Genomic DNA, 19478 nt, shown 5'->3' on the forward strand with positions numbered 1-19478 from the left:
ATCGTTTATTCTAACCGCTTGAACAGCTGTGATTGCCTTTAATGCTGCCAATCCCTTTCAAGGAGATATGCAACGAACAATTCATAAATATGACATTGAACTAGGCTGGGCTGGGTTCATCAGCTTTATCGACCGTGGTAATGTCCTGCGTGACCCAGTTACTTTTTGCAATTTGGAGAAAATTTCAATAATTAGAAATTAAATAAATATTACAGATTTTGAGTATCACTAAACTTTTGAATTAAAAAACTTGCAAATATTCGTAAATTAAAAAATAAAAAATTGTAGAAAAATATATAGCAACGATCCTAAATAAGCGTTGAAAAGTTGGAAACGTATTCTGAAGAAAATGTACAATGTACCCGAGTGTGCACTTTATTTCACGCGAAACTCGATTTTCTGTTTGTCCGCAAAATTTGTTCAAGGAACATTAAGTGCAGTTACGTAAACGCAATGGTTGCCGTGGGTTGAGTCGTACAGGGTGCTCGACACAAAACCAATTTATTTCAGCGAAGCTGATCTCCGACTCTGGCGAGCTTCGCATTAAAATACATCGACGGTTTCCCATCTTTTTTGCATTCTATTTTTGCTCGGAGTTAAAGTAAACCAGGCTTTAACCGTGCAAATGTAGCGTACGCCTTACATGGAAGAAGATAGATGGATGCGGTTACTCAAATCAAACGGTAGTATTCAACCGTTGCAGCTTAACATGCTGCATCGACCGCATTGCAAACAGTGATTTATAATATTTAATGGAACGCCAAGATCGTTTGTGCGCACGCCTACTTAAAATGCAGAGCAATTTAAAACGAAGAGGAGATTATAATGAAATATCGCAAATTTTTCACTGAAATGAAATGATACGTTTTTATCTCTCTAGATCCGAGTACTTGACACGCGGTGAACATGGAAAATCAAAAGCAAATTGGATGAAAATGTTATGATTTTAAAAAAAAAACCTTCCGTGAAACGAATGCAATACATGATACGATATCTTTTGTTATAATAAAAACTTGGATATTTACGTGATCGACATGATGTGTATTAAAACGAACGCCAACGTGGTTCCAATTTATTTAACGGCAAAAATCACTTTCATCCTGTTTTATATTTTAAAATAAAGCTCGTATGAAATTGTACACCAAGGTTTTAAGGTTAAATGTAAAATATAACCTTAAAAATTCCTATATTGTTTCACGTGAAATTTAATTATATCCGCTCGTAAAAATTTTCCAGAAATATTCAACATTTAATTTTCGTTTTGCTTAATGATTATGAATTTTTCGCGTGTTTCAGTTATTCGATATGTGAACAAGTAGGATGTATTAAACATTTTCATTATATCAAAGTGTCGAATCAATTTCTGGAATAGGTTTCATATATCGTGGCTTTAAACGTCAAATTTAATCGTCACTTTCTTGTCAGCGTGTGTCAAATTTTGTCTCGAAATCTGTTGTTTAAAATAACCTGTTTAGTATAGCAACTTTTTGATTAGTCCAACTTGCGGTAGTTTAAAACTGCATTTTGTAAAAATTGAAAACATTATGCAATGAAAGGTTAAATTCTAATATATGGCTTCCAGTAAAATAAATGATAGATTTATGCAAAAATTCATACGTCACCCAGACGTATAAAAATTAAAAAACATAAAACCAGCTGCAGAAAACTGTTGAAAACTAAATAGGAAAAAACAAGGTATTTAACACACTTAACACTCCCATTTTTAATTTTGTCGTGTTACAGAACCGTGGTACGGTCTGAGTGGCTTTTAGAAACAACATTTCAACTCGGTCTGCAATAGGACGATACATGGCGATATACAAAAAACAGATCGATAAATACATTAAATAAATCCCTTGTCTTTTTCTCTTTAATTGTCAAGTTTTTCCGCAGTCAGTTTTTACATAGTCGGATCTTTAATAAAAAGTTACTAAACTTTTATGAAAAATATTAGTTTACTTATTTGTTTGTTTATTATTTATTTATCCGTTAAAACTCTCTCGTCGTTCTTTTTATGCAGTTAATTTTTTGTACGTAACAAAAATTATAAAATTTCCTCCTTGATTTCATGGTTGGGTGAAATAAAGTCGTTGATGTGAACTTTTTGAACAAACTCAGAAATAAAAATATAGAGTTGTTAAATGAACTGAACGATATGAAGCAAGTTATGTATAGCTCATTTATTTGTCCACAAGTGCATAGGTAATAAACATCAAAATTCTCTTCCTGATTTCATAGTCGAATAAAATAGATATGAACTCTTGAAACAAAGCAAGAAATAAAAATGGTATAGATTTGTCAAATGAACTGAATAATAAAGAGCCAAGTCATGTATAACTCATTTATTTGTCTACAAATGCAGAAAAATAAAAATTGTGTTCTTCATAATCGGGTAAAGCGGCGAATGAACTCTTCGAACAAACGACGTAATAAAAATGCTATAGAGTCGTGAAATGAAGTGAAGTCTAGGAAGTAAGTCTAGAAAAAACATCGTGAAAATTCCAAAAGTGGTCTCAGTTTTTCGGTTGGCGCTTACTCGGTCGCCCATTTTTACCATCATTTTTAATTCAGGTTACCACGTTCAAGTCGCGAACGAATGTACCGAGAAAGCCGGCGCGTCGGTGCATCCGTGTGTCGACCCCATTAACGGGCGCTGCGGTGCAAGCGAAAAAGCCCGGAATATTTTTAATTGGACCGCAAACTTTCTCGGTGCCGGACTCTTGTTGCGAGTTTCTGTAGGCGGACGCGCTCAGCCCGCTCGCGGAAAAACGCTGGACTCAGAAATGGCGTCAACCGTGTCTGCATCGTCGTCGATTTTCCCTTCCCGCGCCAGTTTTTCCCCGGACAACGTTCATCGCGCAAAAGAACCAACGATCGACTTGGAAGCTTGTCAAACGTATTCCGTCGCAACTTCCGCTAAATCCTCCAACGAATGATCGAAACGTAATGGAACGAACACGGGGAATCGGACTTTCGAACAATTTCCATAGGATATTCGTGTTTCTCTAAAACCTTTAGGAACCAAAGGCGGAACAGTCTTTTGAGATAGCCAACGACTAAACTTTCCTAATTGTAAGTTGTCGCGTGAACTTATGCCTGGAAACTTATTCCCGGTTCAACAGTCGAATCGTGGAAAATTCTGCGAAACTTCGGAGAATCATTGCACCAATTCCTCGGAACAGTTCGGTTATCTGAGCAATATTGCACGGTGCAAATAACACTTTTTCTGATAAACTTCAAAACTTATCTAAATTCGTAACTCTATTTGTTGTTAGTTGACACTTTGCAATGCTCCACCTTCTATTAATCGTTTAAATTGCTCTTAAACTGTGTGTCACATTAATTCAATACACACTTTGAAAGTTTGCGATATTTAGATTTTGCATGCTTTATTTATGAAAATATTCTTGGAATAGTTTTTGGGAGATCACACCACCATGAACACCTCGTACATTTTACTTTTCAGTTCAAATAATATTTTCTTATTTAATATGTCTTTTTATAGAACATTTTTCCTATTATTTATATAAGATTTCACAATAAATACAAAAATGTGAATACAATTTAATTTCACGATACGTGACACGTGATTAATACTGTAATACGAAATCCCGTTCAGGTAACTTGAAGAACCGATTAGTTTCTTCGATTAGAATATAATTCTAAACGTGCACCTCGAATCTGATACCGTTAACGATAAAAAAGCTATGATATGGTGCAAAGTGATTCTGCTCTTGCATCTCAACGGGTCCATTTTAACCTGACATACTACACACGAACAGGATTCTGAGCACACTTGAACGAAACACGAACTTACGTTATATAGCAGAGTTCGTACACGAAACTCGTGCATACGTATCTACGAGAATCTGAAATTAGGAAGAACGGCGGGATCGGTGTTCTACGAGCATGTTCGTGAATCTTGCACGAGTATCTTGGAGCGTCGGTGAAACGTGAAACGATAGAGCGTAACGTCGATTGCATCCCGGAGCTGTCGTCGGGACGGAAATTAAAAATTGAAGCGGATCTTAAGCGTGAAATTAAATGAAATTTAATTGTCCTCCATCGGGTACGGAATTGAAAATCAGAATATGACGTTGGTAAAGGAAGACGTCTTACGAATAATTTAATATCCTTCGTTCGTAATTAAATTGATAGACATTGTACATCGCTCTTTTCTTTCAAACTCGGTGTTTATTTTTAACTAAGTGTCTTATCTCAAATCGTTTATATTATTTGACTGCATAGAGTTTATCAAAACTTTCGATTTGTACATAAATGTATTTGTTCAATAATCAGAGTTGTTTAGGAATTCCATTTATTCGATAAACTATTCGAAAAAGTTAAACCAAGTCTTTGATGCAGAGGGGTTTAAAGGGAACGATATTAAAATTAGAAGAGCGAAGTAGTCTAGTATGTGTATTTAATATTTCCGTGGAAAAGACAGACGAAATTATTATCGCAAACGTTTATTTCTGAATCCCGTAAAGAAAGTATTCATTTCCTCGCAATTTTACGCTGAACGTGCCGTGGTTCTTAAATGTTTCTCTAAATATTCAGCGCATAAAACTGTTAAAAACACGGGACCGCTAAAACCTGGAGCATTACAGCCCAGAAACTGGTTCACCGACGGCACTGAATCCCGCGGAAATATACCGGACCGGAATTAAATCGTGCATACGACCACCGAAAAAAGAAAATATTTCTTCCCGATGCACGCGCAGCGAGGTTATGTTCCGTTTCTTCGCGCTACTTCCAACAGCCCACGAAATCGTAGAATATCGTCCACGTTCCAGTTCCCTTCAGAACTTATCCCTACACGAACTGCACGAGAAACACGACCGAACGTAAATTAATTTAAAGCGTACGATTAAGAGGCGAGAAACGGGAAAAGAAGAAAAAGAAATAGTATCGCAGTAACGCTCGCCGCTGTCTCGTAAATTTCGTGTATTGCAACATGCGAATCGTGGCGTGGAATTACGCTACTCCCCAGTGACCTCTGTCTAAAGAGCTTTCATGAAAATTAGCGTACAATCCGCGTTTAACATGTATACTGTTGGGCTTTAAACGAACACGTCCGCGCGTGGACCCTTTGTGAGCTTCCTACGCCACTGTTATTAGGTTGCTACGCAAATTTTATCTGTTGATCTCTCAACTTGTACAAACGTGGATTTAATTACTTTCAAGATACTCCACTTTTTCGGACTGGAAAATTATGACCAAAACGTGGTATTAGCAATTCGGCGAATTGCAGAGAAGAATTTTAAATTATTTTCCGGACGATAAATCGCTGAAATAGCTGCATCTTAAATTGTGTGTTTGATGGATATTACTTTTGAGATACATTTTGTCAGATTTTATTGTGTAATATGGACTATTTTATATTCATATAATAATATGTTTAACTGAAAATCGAATTTACTTTATATTTGTGAGTACATTTTCGTTAAAATGAAACTCAGAATAATTATAACTTAACAAAGTAATTAGCGCCGAGAGATTGTATCGATTATTAGAATATGATAGTTCGTCTAAAATATGAAGTTACAAATAGTTTCTACAGACTGCAGTTCAGAGTTATTAAACTGGAGCGTTCTATATAAAAATTAGGTTAGAGTACTGTATTAAAATAAGGTGGTATCTATATAGATACTAGGTTGATCTATATAAAAATTAGGTTAGTTTCCTACATAAAACTAGATTACAGTGTTCTGTATAAAATGATAATGCCTCAACATGTTTACTACGAAAATAAAATCGTGAACTGTCTTTTGACATGAAAATTTAATCCGCTAAGAAGTCACATTCCTCAAACTGTACAGAAAGTATTAAACAGTGATTATAAGAGGTAAATTATTATTACAGATAATATTAGTATAATCTAATCCTAACTGAATCCCTAATTTTTCATATGTGGGAGGCGCCATTAACTCAACAGCCCAGTTCAAGGATTAAAGGATCTTTTGTGGGTCGATAATGCAAAGAAGTAGTTAAGCCATGATGGTAATTGCTTCTTCAGCTTCTATACTCGTTATATGTATGGCGTTAATCAAACATGGGTGCTGCATGAATTTTCACGAGAGATCCTTACCCACTTTATGGAAAACATAACAACATTATAAAGTTCAGAGAAAATTTATACATCACTCACGTTTAGGTAACAACGTAGTCATGTATAACGAGTTATCTAACTCGTTGATTATTACTAAAGTTGAATAGCATACGAATAATCTTCAAAATAAAATTACGAATGAAACAAAGGCACTCGCAATAAGGAAGAAGAATAACAAATCGAATATAGGATTACAAAAATTCATAATATAGTTTATGATACAAACAGTTTTTTAACATCAGCGGTAGTGGACTTTAATATTCAGGTTAATATTAGCGGTGCAGATCTTAATGAATTAGCTCAGTATATCAACAATGCAAATCTTAATGAATTAGCTCAAGGTTCAGGAGACGGGTCGTTAATAACATGAAATCCGTAAAATCTTTTAAGACTCGACATCCGTAAAATTACTCGTTCAGTTGAAATGTCACCAAAGACTAATATGACTGTCACGAATTTTTTCTGACACATTTCGTGCTATTCTCTCTAGGAAACCTTTAATACGTCTATACTTCATTTAGCTGATATTTAAATCCTAACCTGTTTTTACTTGAACTGCCACGTTGTGTACAAGCGTCAATGTGTTTCAACATCGAGATAATCTAAAATATTCCGTAAAAATGTTTACTTGAAAAAGTGATTATACGTTAATATCTCGCTTTATGAAGCAAACCCATAATGTTATGAGCATTCGTCAAGACTCTTGTCCAGTATGAAGCAGGCTTGATGCGGTTTATTCGCGTACGCATGACAGAATGCTTGGTCAAAGCAAAAATAAGGTCGTGTAACTCGATTTTGTGGTGGTTGAATGCCGCAATTAGACACGAGTCGCAAGACCCGCGGGTCCTATGGCGTACGATCTCGCGGGAAAATCACGCAATAAATGTTACGAGGACATACATAGAAGCGTAGCCGGTCGTGATCCTGGCATACAACATATTATCCGTGTCGGATGGTTCGCGACCGCGTCCCTTTGTCCTGCGGTCTGGCCGAGGTTTCACACAGCAATTGAATAAATATTCATTAGCGTAATTAGTATGCGCGCACTATCCTGCGGACTAGGATACGTGCCTTTAATTGCACGTTCCTTTTTAGCTTCGCGGTTTATAATTTGTCGGCGGCGGCAGCGGAACAGGACGCGTTTCGCGAAAAGCTCGTCGGTAACGCTATTAATTCGCTGCCGGGTAATTGGAGGAACGACGCTAACGATTATCGATCGATATCGTTAAGATATTGAATGTGAAACGCGAGCTGTATAAATGGAATAATGAACGTGTATAACGGGGCCCTCGAAACGAACCTGTTCGGGATTGTTTCGACTAGATGCCAGAAACGCTTTGGCGCACTCGGTTTGCAACTATATCCCTCTGTTGGAAATGAGTATTCACTCGGGACAGAAGTTGCGGATATCTCTGATATCCAAGTATATTCAAATGTGTGCTGCGGTAGCTTTCGGGTATATTGTCTTGTCTTCTGTAATGGAAGTGGTTTGAACGTCCTGTTTACTCCTATTATCTTTGCATCTAACAATAGCCAGACGCTAATCACATTTAATAAGATTCTTGAAATTATCTGATATCTTAAACGCACCTAATTTGGAGGTTAATTTATAAAAGTCACTTTTGTATTTTATTAGAAGTTGCGACTGGTTGTATGAAGATTAATGCAAACAGGAACGGTTTGCAATTATTTTATGATGCGTTTTACACACGTGATGTGGTGCCTAAAGAGCACGATTAATATCCATAGAGATGTGCATGCACGATGAACATCCGTACAGATTTACATGCACAACATCCTTATACTACCTTAATTTTGAGCACTGAAAAACTTAGTAATTTAATAATTCATAAATTTAGACATTTACAAACGCTCCAAATGATCATCTAAATTCTAAATGTTCAAGTATGGCAACTTCGAAATTTATTTTTACTTAAGATTAATAATATTTGTTTGATGACATGCTAAATCCCAGAAATGTGTTTTATAAAACTGAACGATTTCTACAAAATTTCGTTCAAAATGACCAGTTCACATAACATATTATTTGTAAAAATTGTTACTCGAAACGAATAAGGTAAAATTAATGTACCTTCACCAGTTTCCTACGATTCCTACACTTTATTATCCGCAACTATCGTTAACACTGGAGTTATCAGCACCTTCCGACACGGTCATAGAATAATCGTGGAAACCGATAGGCAACGTAGAGAATTATCGTTGATTTCAGACGTTCCTAACAAAATGCGATGACACAAACTGATGATGCCGATATAGCATAGCTCACGGAATATCAGAATCCGTGGCGTCTATATGATACTATGTTACATGTACACCCTTTCAATGATTCTTGGTACATAGAGTAAGCTAAGATTGATCGTCTTGAGTATCGTTTTCAACGCTGTGTAAACGATACCTCTGCAATCGATAATACATCTTACTCATGGTTTAAGGGGTTTCGCCATGATAATTAATCTGGGCCAGTTATTATTAAATTGATACGAAATTTCAATACCTTGTAACGGATATTTGAGTCGTTAATTTGTCGAATTTGAATAAAAGTTATTTAAGTTACATAATAAGGTATAACAGGCGACAGAGATTACAAAGAATGCGAGGTAGACATTGATAAATATCGTGCGATACCTTACCTCGCTAAAATCCTCTCCGAAGTTTAATCCAAGTGCTCTAGTTAATGTTGCTCGCGGTACTCTTTAAAACTTCACTCGCATTATGCACTAATTACACATAAAGAGAGTCTTTATGCTCGTCTACGTACACGCGGCATCCACGACCATTATTCAACCGCTTCATTCGCCCGAGTAGCAATTTTCTAAACAACACAGTCACAGCTAAACACGAACAGCTCGTTTATCCCTATTTTACCCGGCAGTATTTCTGCCCGTTCTTCCGTTTATTTACGCGAAGATGTCTGAGAGAGATAAAAACATATCCTAATTCCACCCAACGCTAATTTACGAATTTAAGTCTAGCAATTTAATGATTTGAACATTTGCAAGATACGCTACAACATTGTACGATACACCGTCAGAAATAGGTGACAGCCGTGAATTTTCATTTTGTAATTTTGCACGCCATAAATATGGATAAACATGACGTAACAAAGATGGAGTGATGTACAAATGATGTATAGAATGTTAGGTTATGTCAACGTGTCCTTTCTATGCTTCATCGATATACGAGACACGTTTAAATGGATTTTATAGCTTTTTGTTCCATGTTTATTTATTATGTTCGAAGTGTCCTAACTAATTATTTTGTTAAAAGAAATAGAAGTATTTAATTTATCTTGATGTAGATTTATAACAAAAGATTTTTCGAATGAACGCTACCAACGAACGCGTTGATGGGTTCTTTTCAACCAACCAGCACACTTTTCGAGTATTAAAATTAGACCGATATTCACGTTCGACAAATAAAAAAGTGGAATAATTCGCTATATTCACGGATCGAACGGCTGCGATTTCAAACACGGAAGGACTCGGGTGAAGAGATAGCATTACGGCAGCGAAAATAGAGCAAATCGTAGTGGCAAACGTGTAACCGCAATCTACAAAAAGAGGAACGAAAAAAAATATGAAAAATACGAACAACGATAGTTTTCAGCTGCTCCGGGAACACGGGCCATTCACCGAAATTGGCATAGCCCCGAATTTGAGCCGCATTCACGGCCCGCTCGTACACGACGCCACCCCACCGCAGAAATCATAAATAAAATACTTTTTACTTCGATTATTGGTCCGCCGACCGGAAATCCTCGTTCACCTGTCGAAACGGCAATGCCGACCAATCGTGTAATCCCGTCACGCGTTCGGGCGCCATAAATCATCGGAAAACTTTTGCTTTCTCCGAAAAGCTGGAAGGGAGGAAAAGAAAAGGCGAAGACAAACGTGGTCGAAAGATAAAAGGAGATAAAGAGATCAGACGAAAGAAGGATGTTCCGACAGCGAAGAATTTCATAACCTCTTAATTGCACATACCACGATAGCGCCACTCATTTACATTTATATATCGCATTCCAATAACTTGGCGCTCGGCATAGTTCAGCCTATATTTTTCCGCTCGCGTATCCGCCAGAGAATTTTCACGCAGCTTCGATCCAGACCGTCTGATCTTTCAGTAGTTTCCTCTCGCGTGCGCGCGGCCGATTATTTCTCCAGCTCGCGGTACAGGAAGGGACCGCCCGTATTTTTGATCGAAAAACTTCTCGCTTCCGGATCTTTCGCGGGATAAGTCGGCTGAACGGTTCGAAACTTTGAACGGCTTATGGTTTATCGGTGAATACTTACATTTTTAATGTTTCTATTGATTTATAGCAAGAAATTTTGGTAAAATTTTGCTCAATTATGGATGAAAGCAATAATTCCTTAAAGTTATAACTTATACGAAATTAGAAAAAAAATTCATCTTTCATGTCTCTTATTCTAGTGGACAAGTTTTAATTTTGCTACCCAAAGTTTTATAATGTTTTGAGGTTACAGTTATGCATTTATTCAAATGAGAAATATCAGTGATACACGAACATGTGTATTTACATGTTTCATAAATATACGTGACATTCTAATGATGTACTTATATGTGTGAACTTTGTGTAATGAATACATGTACCTACATATGTAAACCATGAGTAATAAATATATGTTCCTACATGTGTAAACCATGCGTGATAAATATATGTATCTACATATATAAACTATGTGTAATACATACATGTACCTACATATGTAAACCATGAGTAATAAATATATGTTCCTACATGTGTAAACCATGTGTGATAAATATATGTATCTACATATATAAACTATGTGTAATACAAACATGTACCTACATATGTAAACCATGAGTAATAAATATATGTTCCTACATGTGTAAACCATGTGTGATAAATATATGTATCTACATATATAAACTATGTGTAATACAAACATGTACCTACATATGTAAACCATGAGTAATAAATATATGTTCCTACATGTGTAAACCATGTGTGATAAATATATGTATCTACATATGTAAACTATGTGTAATACAAACATGTACCTACATATGTAAACCATGAGTAATAAATATATGTTCCTACATGTGTAAACCATGTGTGATAAATATATGTATCTACATATATAAACTATGTGTAATACAAACATGTACCTACATATGTAAACCATGAGTAATAAATATATGTTCCTACATGTGTAAACCATGTGTGATAAATATATGTATCTACATATGTAAACTATATGTAATACATACATGTACCTACATATGTAAACCATAAATAATAAATATATGTTCCTACATGTGTAAACCATTTGTAATAAATATATGTATCTACATATGTAAATTATCTATGTATAATAAATATATGTACCTACATGAACCAAAAAAGATGAGAAAATGTTTCTGACTAAAGTAATGCATAAATAATTAAAGTCTGCCGAATTGTGTTAGCAGAGGAATGCATTAAATGAATGATTTGCCTTATACGTTGCGCCAGATTGAACTGTTATCAAGCCTGTTACAGGATTCATTCAGTGTAAGATATACGGAGCAAAACGGCTGTCCTTCGATAAGCACATTCCATTTCGATAAAAACACGATTCCACTGCTTCCCGTGTAACCTGTTTTTCTCATTACCACTCGTTGCTACGTCCTTAATGAAAGCTGTTTTTCTCGGCTCAACTCGTCCCTACATTCTTTCTTGTCGTTGTTTCAACTTGGAAACACACACGTCGAGACTGACGAACGTTTTACCGATCGTTATTGGCAGATCGTTTTTTGTCTGAATTATCGAATCCGAGATCACTGTTTGAAACACAGAAATCCATAAATTACAAATTATAGATATTGGTTATTGAATCTCTTGGGATTGCAGCAGTTTAACGTTATGTACACATGGTATGTTTGTTCATTTAAATGAAAGCAGGTAATATGTAATTTAGAGTGTGTACCTCCTTTAAATTTGCAATGTTTAGATTAACAATATTTATTTGTTACATTGTTACAGATCTTTGTTAAAATTTCTATAAATTTATAAATCATAATTTTTGTAGTGTATCTTTGTTGTTAAGGTGGAAGCATTCGTTTCTCTTAAAGTACTAAATTGGATGCACTATTCATTTGTTTTTCACCACTAAAATTACGTTTAAATTCTTCTGATTTCATATTCGAAGTATTCAACTCGTACAATTTTGTACACAAGCACATTCAATTAATCAAACCTAATAACAGTTCATACACGCATATTATGGTATTTCCATTTAGGAAACAATAAGTTTAAGTTGTCCAATTACATACGATCAATAAAACTGTCTGGTGCTGAATCATTAATCCATCGTAGAATCACGTAGATGTGGAACGAGTAGAATTTATCGTAGCTCTGTTTTCGTTTCAATATTCTTATATATTAATTTATCATACGAGACGTAATAAGTACGTACAGGGGTATAAATGACGAATACAATCGGCCGAACAGATCATCAATCTTGTGCTTTGTTCCTCACAAGTTCACATCTTTTGCACGTAAGAACCCTTAATAAAGAAAGTGCGCTTAATGATCCCCTTTACGGTCAAGAGTCGGACATACATAACTAGACAGTGAGCAATATTTCATTTCAGACATTAACTTCAAAACTTATAAATATTAAAATCTAACCACAGAAGCCTCGGTAAAATTGCGTCGTTATTACATTAACCATGCGAGATGTAAAGTCACTTATCGTGCTTACACCAACATTTTTTTGCCTTTTGTTCCAACGATATTTAAAATGCAAATGAAAAAGAATGCGTGTCATTTCAAAACTCAATCAAAGGTGTCCCAGTTAATTCGTCAATTGACGATATTTCAACCATTTTGAGTCGTATATCCTGCGCAAAATGGCTCCGATGCGCCATTGACTGGACGTAACAATTTATGGCGTTCGTTGTGCAATTACGTAAGATGTAGAGGGAAGAGATAAATTGAAACCGCGGTGGGTTTTCTTCGACGGTATGCGAAGCCGCGTCAGTGCGTTGCAAAAATGAAACGCGAATGTGTATCGTTGCAGCTCGGGACGAATGAGGAATAAATAAATCTGCGTGATGAGCAAACTGCATCCCGACTGAAAACGTAATGCCGTACACGGGGCAAATAATTCTGCGTGAGGCAATAAATAACGGACGAGGCTAGCATTCTAATTGATTACTCTTTTAGCGATCGGGTGGAGAGAACTCCTTTTTCAGACGATATAACACGTGGTCGTTTATTAGCTGTGATTCTTTGGAATGAGAGAACTGTTCGGTGTAACTGGGGAAGATGAAATAGGTTAAAAGTGTTCACTTTGAGAGGAAGATATTTCAGCAAAAATATTCAAGTTTAGAAATTAAAAATTTGGTAAGTTTAGAAATTGAGAAATTTCAGATATTTAGAAATTTAAAAGGTTGCAGATTTACTCGTTTAACAATCATAAAATTTACATGTCTTTAAAGTGAGAAATTTAGAAGTCCAAATTCTAAAATTATATGGCTTTCAATTCTTAAATTCATACGTTCAGTGATCACAAAATCCAGAAAGTAGATATTCACAAATGTATTCTGGAATATAGGAATCTCAGAAGTGTTCCAAACCAGAAACTCCATGTTCACGAATGACAATTACTAGAATTTAGTGAATGAAATGCTCGTAGAATAAGTTCTTGACCCAATCCACAATTTCCCCGTCCAGAGCCAAATACCGTTTGATCAAGTATGAAAGTAGCAATCTTGCAACACTTGAGGCACATTCTCACTATTCAGTATCTCAAATCGGCTATAACGGCGTAGCCATTAATTTTCGCAAAGGTACGAGCCGTGACACGAACGTTGCTCGTAACTCCTCGTAGCCGACGCGACGATGTAGCCATATACACGATGGAATCTGTAAAAGGACGAAGGACGAGAATGAACGCGTGTGCGTGAATAGCTGGCCTCTCGCGAATGCGAGCCTAGACGCATTAAAGCGTACCCACAGGGCTTCGGTATACGTAATACCGCGATGCGCACTCGAAGCCACGCGTAAATTCAAGGTGCAAGATTATGGATGATGTTAAACGCATTGACGCCGGTGTAGTTCCTGATTGGTCGAACGAGTCGGTAACGAAGCATTCGCAATGGCAAGACGATGAGAAACATCTTCGCGGACCGGATTAACAACAATTTTCCCGAATAATAAGATCGTTCAAGGAAATAGTTTTTCCGGAACACTTACATTACCGTTACACGAACGACTCATTCAGTTGTTGTTGTTGTTCCTCTTCTTCTCCTTACAGCAGTTTGTTCGCGCTTTAATGACTGGCGTACAACTTGTTAATAGTTAAGCGAGTTTGAAAGAACGCCTGGAATAACACCACTTCTCTGACACTGGCCAAGAAGTTCTCCTTTCGCGATAATATTTGATTTGAAAAACTCGTTTAAGCGTTAATCAAACGCTAATTGAGCACTTAACGCAATGACCTGTACGAGTATTCGGTATAATATCTGTTGTCAGAATTGTTTATGCAAATTAATATTAATTATGTTTGTATAAATTCATTGCATTTGTCCGGAGGAAAAGTAACGTTATATTCAAAATTAACGTATGTTACATAATCGACGTAATCTGTCTTTGTAAGTTATTCCGGAATGCCAATTTAATGGAGCTTTTCTAATCACTCGTAAATTCTTCAATATCCGTTATTAACAAAAGCAGCTTCCCATGGATCGTTCATCGCAACCTTCCAATAAAGCTCGCCTTAGGTAAAACTTACGTCATATCCTGGACGATTGGCTTTATCCAAGAACGAACAGTATCTAACGGAGAAGATCGTTGACCCGATGACCTGCAAGGGTGCCGCGTATGCTTACCCGATTATATCGATTTGACCTCTATTCGCGACAGCCTCCACCAATCGCAATTTTTAGCGAGTACAGACGACGCAGTGTCGCATTGCGTGAATATATCGATATTTGTCAACCGTTGATGAGGATCTGAATACTTACGTGACACATATTTTTCTGTATAAATGCAGAAATGCGAAATTGAAACGATAAAATTTAGTGAACCGATTCCAACTACGGAACATTATTAGTTGGCAAATAATTAATACAAGGACACTTGGCCCTTGGAAAGTACTTATGATTTCAAAAATAGAGGTTTAGAAATTATTTCGAGTCACTCAAAGCATTTTTCCTTATAGATAACATGGATTTGTCCGGAAGGTTTGGATTTAGACTTTATTCCAGATCTTTTCAAGCTTAGATGGGTTTTCAATTCTTTTTCCAATTCGTTGGTTATTTACGAAAGTTTCAGAAATTCAAAAATTCTCGATACATTATGAAGTCTAAAATTCACAATTTTAGAGTCACAAAATTAAAAATTTACATGTCCATATCCCGATAATTCCAAAGTTCTAAAACAACTTTTCAAGGTCCCAAATGCAACATTCCAAAGTTCCAAAGTTTCTTCGAATCAACTTTTACCTTAATCTATAATTAAGATCACAATCTATGATCACAACGTACCAATTTGCTCAAAGCAATTTGATCACAGTTTGCAATGTTGCAACGTGAAAGAATGTGTTTCTTAAACTTCAATTTACTACTTGTGAGCTGATAACGATTGTCCCTGGCAGAAATACGTGCGTGTCTAAACCTCGATTAATAGCACCGATACGAATGCTCTTCTATCGATTACGTACGTCTTGATTGTTCCGTGGCAGAATTGTATAATGCAATTGTTCAGCAGCTACGAATTCAGACACCGTCCATAAATCCAAGTTCGAAACTATCGGCTGCTGAATTGATTAGTCGCGCGACTAGCACAACCGAAACCGTGACCTTAATAGTAATTTCTGTGCTGTAGCCTTTGCATTGCCTTTATGCTCCTTCCGGTCTCCTGCTTTCGCTCCGTCGACTCGTTCCGTATAACCTGACTGCGCCGAGCAGAAGCGGGATTGAACCCTTGAGAAAAGGTTAAGACCCTAAGCAGGAGAGGTCGCTCGTAAAGCAACGCTGTATTTGTTAGTCCCTTACATACATCTCTGAATTGCAAGCTTTTCTACCTATGTTCATAATAATCAATTTGAGGTAGTATACAGGATGAAATCGATTCAATTAAATTCATGAATTAAATATAAATTCTATACTAAGTATCGAATAACTAAGGAACTTCTATTGATTCTAAGGAACTTTCTATAATAGAATACTATTGATTATGAGGAGCTTTCTGTAATAAAATATTATTCAATATACCTATGCGTTCAAACATCTATATCTAAAACGTGTCAAGCACGAAATGAATTTAAGCTAATGACTTTAAGCTAATTAAGAGTTTAAGCCTCGTATGTAGTAATTTATTATAAGAAGAAATTTGAATTTATTATAAGAAGTGATTAAGTAGTATCGAAGGAAATTAAAGAGGTTAGAGTATACGTCATAGTGTCTGTGTACGTTTTCATCGCGGCGTCGCATCGGCGCCAGCGATATCGCGATTGTCAACGGGTGACCCATTTAAATATGATGCGAATTCTTTATGGACATATTTCCTAAGGAGCGTTTTACCGTGAACGGACCTGTGCCAAGCAATTTCGAGCGATACGTATCTCGTGCTGTGCGTTTTGCTAGCCAGTTATAACCGAGCGAACATATCTTGTGTGTCGTTTGGTGCATACGAATCGCGACAGACATTTTACTTGACGAGCAAGAACGAACGATATTAAATGAGCGTCGTTCGTTCGCTTCCTTATGTTGTTCCTGTTTATGTTCGAGAATGGAACCATCGAGGGAATGGCACGTGAAAGGTGTTCAACATAAATTTACCCTACAAACTTGGCAAGTAGACGGAGACGGTCTCGTGAAGCACACGCGGCACCCAGGACCTTCATGCAGAATTCATGCCCGGCCTGAGTTAAGACAGCGAGCACCTAAGAAAGTGTCCATACCTTGAACCATGAGTGAAGTATTCGCGAACAGGTGACGTGTCGCGTATAAGGAGCAAAATGTATTTACCTCCTCGATTTATGTCGCTGAAATATCTTTCGTTTTCGCAATATAGCCGAGATCCGATAAACCGAATATAACTCAAAAATCTTTTTTCTTTCTTTTCTGTTTCGCTGTGGAAACCTCTGAATCGAGGTAAAACTTACTTTAATTCAAATTTATTATGCGCCTGTATTATTTTACGTCTGGAATTCAAATTTGAAGACCTTTATCAGTCAAAGTTACTTGTGTGAGTAAAATTTCCTCTGCCGTCTTCTCAACGAAGTTATAATTATACAGGGTTGTTAGTAACTAGTGATACAAGAAAGGGTTGATACTGTTTAGAAAACAAGTTGAAAATATAGAATGAAATTTGCTCATAAAAGGTTTTTGAAAAAAATGTAGAATATTTGGAAGAAAAGTTAGTGACCAGATGACAAGCCTTACTAAAATTCAAAATGTTGGACAATATTTAGTATAATACCTAAAATTGGTGAAATATTTAATTATCATTAAAATTAACGAGTTACGTTGTCCAAATAATATTGAATGATAATTAACGATTAAAATAGAAATTTAACTGTTCAACTGAATTAATAATTAGTTATTTAGTATTCAAATGGATTCATAATTAACTATTAAAATTGAAATGTATTTATAATACATGGTATGTTCCTCTCAAGCTCTTCAAATCTGTTATTCAGTACGCAATAACGTAATAGGTAAGATATATTTTCGCAATATTTTCGACAGGAAAATGTGACAGAATGAAATAATGGTTAGATAATAATTTTAGAAAACAGAAATGAAATAGTATCACTGTTGCATTGTGCAACAGAAATCGGAACATAACCGTAAAATAGCTCTCTCCATACGGAGAGTTATTCAACGAATTCTTCGGGGCTTTCCATTTCACAGCATGCATTTTACGGCGAACGATAATACGAGAATAGGAGCCATTTTGAAGTTAAAATTTTCACTTACGGTCTACGATGGCAACAATCTTACGTATACTCGAGTGAGATGTAGGATAGCTTTGGACAATCAAAAGTGTGGGGGGAGGATCATTTCGCTAGTTTCAACAATCTTAAGTGTCAACTATCCCAAATTCTAAAAATCCCGAATACCAAGGATCTCAAGTTCCAAGAATCCCAAATCCCAACAATTCCGAATTCCAATAATTGCAAATTTCAACAATCTCAAAGTCGAACAATCTGAAGTTCTAACAATTCCAAGTCCCAAGAATCCCAAATCCCAAGAATCCCAAATCCCAAGAATCCCAAATCCCAGGAATCCCAAATCCTAAGAATCCCAAATCCCAGGAATCCCAAATCTCAAGAATCCCAAATCCTAAGAATCCCAAATCCCAAGACCCCAAATGCCAAGAATCTCAAATCCCAAGAGTCCCAAATCTCAAGAATCCCAAATCCCAAGAATCCGAAATCCCAAGAATCCCAAATCCCAAGAATCCCACATCCCAAGAGTCCCAAATCCCAAGAGTCCCAAATGCCAAGAATCTCAAATCCCAAGAGTCCCAAATCCCAAGAATCCGAAATCCCAAGAATCCCAAATCCCAAGAATCCCAAATCCCAAGAATCCCAAATCCCAAGAATCCCAAATCCCAAGAATCCCAAATCCCAAGAATCCCAAATCCCAAGAATCCCAAATCCCAAGAATCCCAAATCCCAAGAATCCCAAATCCCAAGAATCCCAAATCCCAAGAATCCCAAATCCCAAGAATCCCAAATCCCAAGAATCCCAAATCCCAAGAATCCCAAATCCCAAGAATCCCAAATCCCAAGAATCCCAAATCCCAAGAATCCCAAATCCCAAGAATCCCAAATCCCAAGAATCCCAAATTCCAACAATTCCAAATTCCACGAATTCCAAACCCCAACAACCCCAAATCCTAAAAATCCCAAACCGCAAATCCTCAGAACACAACCTCCCAAATTACCCAAATTCCGCATTCATGCGATAAGTTTTTCATCTGTACAGCAAAGAGTATGACTACCCAGCAAGTTCAGAACCCTAAAGCGAAATCTAGTGAAATGTAACTAAAGCGGGCAACCAGATAATACATCCAGCGTATGCATTTCCACGTAATCTGTGCGGAGAACTCCCTTAACAACACATAAGCTGAAGCACGTAACGGAATGCTTCTTGCGGTTGTTGTCGAAACTCTGTTAACTTTCTAATTAAACTGTCTTGCAGTTTACAACCGGCCATAAAAGCTGGGACTTCCTGTTTCTCAGACAATGAGGAATCCGCGTAAAATTTTCACGATGAATGGGAGATTCACAAATAAAGCGGCTGGTACATGAACCCGACTGTACTTCCTCCACGCGCCACCCCCACCGTACATGCACAATCGTCA

This window comes from Megachile rotundata, chromosome 1 (genome assembly GCF_050947335.1).
Source record: "Megachile rotundata isolate GNS110a chromosome 1, iyMegRotu1, whole genome shotgun sequence".
Lineage (NCBI taxonomy): Eukaryota > Metazoa > Arthropoda > Insecta > Hymenoptera > Megachilidae > Megachile > Megachile rotundata.